Here is a 2,974-nt window from a genome sequence, read left to right as displayed (position 1 = left end):
TTACAAGAGATTCTAAAGGGAGCCCTTTGGACAGAGAAGCAACAACAGCCAGCAACAACTGACCATTAACACACATGATGATATAACCCAGAAACCACTCCAGCTATGGAAGTATCCAAAGTAAATAAGCCCACAAGATTGTAAACAGGGAACCAGAGACACCAACCGACAAATGAGGAAAACTACAAACCAAAAAGAGGAAAAAAAATCTGTGTCGTTACAGAACTTCTTGATAGTAGGGAAGTCAAGTCAATTACAAGATAGAATGGACTGTTCTAAACTTGGGAAGAAAACTATAAATCACAGGATAACCTCAAAGAAAAATGATAAACCTTCACAACAAAATAGAAAAGAGGACCAGCATAAATACTCAGCAAATACTAAAACAATAGCGATGAAGGAAGTGATAACATGATTCATAAACAAAATGAGCTCAGCATAGAAAATTATATGGCACAAAGAAATCGACACAATGAAAAAGCACATGCAAAAATGACAGCAACAGATTCATATCTGCTGATAATTACATATCTGGCAAAAGGACTTATCTCTAAGATTGATGGAAAACTCCAATGCCTCAACACCAAAGGAATTAACAATCCAATTGAAAAATGGGCAGAAGACATGAATAGACACTTCACCAAGGAGGATATTCAGGTGGTCAGCTAATACATGAAAAGATGCTCACAATCATTGGCCATCAGAGAGATGTAAATCAAAACAACAGGGAAATATATCATCTCACCCCAGCACTGATGGCAAGATCAAGGAAGGTTCAACAAGACAGAAAATAACAAATGCTGGCGGGGATGTGGAGAGATTGGGATTCTCATACACTGCTTGTGTGACTGTGAAGTGACACAACCACTGTGCAAAGCAACATGGCAATTCCTTAGAAAGTTGAACTTGGAGATACCATTTGACCCAGCAATCCCATTACTAGGTATATATCCTAGAGAGGTGAAAGCCAGGACAGGAACAGATACATGCACACTCATGTTCATCACAGCACTATTTACAATAGCAAAAAGATGGAAACAACCTACGTGCCCATCAGCGGAAGAGTGGATGACCAAACTATGGTTCATACACATACTGGAATGCTATGCAGCACTAAAGAATAAGGTAGAGTCTGCAAAACACCACATAATAAGGATGAACTTGGAGACCACTATGCTGAGCGACTCGACGGCATATAACAACAACAACAACATGCTGAGTGAAATAAGTCAATCACAGAAGGACAAATATAGTATTAGTTTGTTGTTGTGGAGGGTCAAGGAAAGGTTTATATATGGAGGGAAACTTTCTTTGTTGGTTGCTGGGGGGGGAGGGGAGGGAACACTGAAAAAAAATGCATTGACCCATGTCACTTTAATTTTGTGTATTTCACTCTACATAAATTATATTTCAATAAAATGCATTAAAAAAAGGTATATGGAACGAAGAAATCAACACCACAAAAAAGCACATAACAAAATGACAGCAACAAATTTATACTTGTCAATAATTACATATCTGACAAGGGACTTATCTCTAAAATTTATTGAAAACTCCAACACCTCAACAACAAAAAGACTAACAATCCAATTAAAAAATGGGCAGAAGACATGAATGGACACTTCACCAGAAAGGATACTCAGGTGGCCATGAAGAAATGCTCATGATCATTAGCCATCAGAGAGATGCAAATCAAAACAACAATGAGATACCATCTCACCCCAGCACTAATGGCAAAGTTCAACAAGACAGAAAATGGTGGATGCTGGAGAAGATGTGGAGAGATTGTGACTCTCATCTACTGCTGGTGGGACTGTAAAATGATACAACCACTGTGGAAAACAGTATGGCAATTCCTTAAAAAGCTGGAATTAGACATACCATTTGACCCAGCAACCCCATTACTAGGTATATATCCTGAAAAACTGAGAGCCAGGATAAGAACAGATATATGCACACCTATGTTTATTGCAGCACTATTTACAATAGCAAAAAGATAAAAACAACCTATGTGCACATCAACAGAAGAATGGATAACCTAACTGTAGTATATACACACAGTGGAATACTATGCAACCCTAAAGAATAATGTAGAATCGGCAAAACATCGCATAATGTGGATGAACTTAGAGGACATTATGCTGAGTGAAATAAGTCAACCACAGAAGGACAAATACAATATTAGTTCATTAATGTAAAAATCAAGGAAAGGTTTATGTATGGAAGGAAACTTTCTTGCTTGGTTACCAAGGGTGGGAGGGGATGGGAGGGAACACTGCAAGAAAAAAAAAAAAAAACCTAATTGATCCATGTCACTTTAGTTTTGTGTATTTCACTGTATATAAATTATATTTCAATGAAATGCATAAAAAGAAAACCATAACTGTAGTATATACATGCATACATTTATGTGGAGTATGTATCTAGCAGTAAAATTGCTGGGTCATAGGTTATCTATGTGTTCAATTTCACTAGAGACTACCAAACAGTTTTTCAAGTTATACAGTCATTGACTGAATTGTGAGCCCCTCAAAAATGTGTTGGAAATTCTAACCTCTTTGTCTGTGGTAATAATCCCATTTGAGAATGGGTTGTCTTTGTTATGGTAATAAGAAAAGATTAGCATAGGCTGTGTCTTAAACCATCTCTTTTGAGATATAAGAGATTAAACAAGCAAGTGAAAGAAGGGGGGGGGAAGAGAAATGCTAAGCCACAAGAAGATCGCCCAGGAGCAGTAGCTCAAAGAGATAAGGACCTTCCTCCTAAGTCCACAGAGAAAGCCTTCCCTGAGAGTTAGCACGCTGAAAAACTTCTAACTTTCAAAACTGTGAGAAAATAAATTTGTTTGTTAAAGCTATCCACTTGTGGTATTTCCGTTATTGCAGCACTGGATAACTAAGACAGACTTTGGTACCAAGAAGTGGGGTGCTGCTCTAACAAATAACTACAATGTGGAAATGGTTTGGAGGCTGGA

The sequence above is a fragment of the Orycteropus afer genome, unplaced genomic scaffold, assembly GCF_000298275.1.
Source record: "Orycteropus afer afer isolate SDZICR_OR568_19922 unplaced genomic scaffold, OryAfe1.0 scaffold00033, whole genome shotgun sequence".
Taxonomy (NCBI): domain Eukaryota; kingdom Metazoa; phylum Chordata; class Mammalia; order Tubulidentata; family Orycteropodidae; genus Orycteropus; species Orycteropus afer.
Note: the sequence above shows the minus strand (reverse complement) of the source record.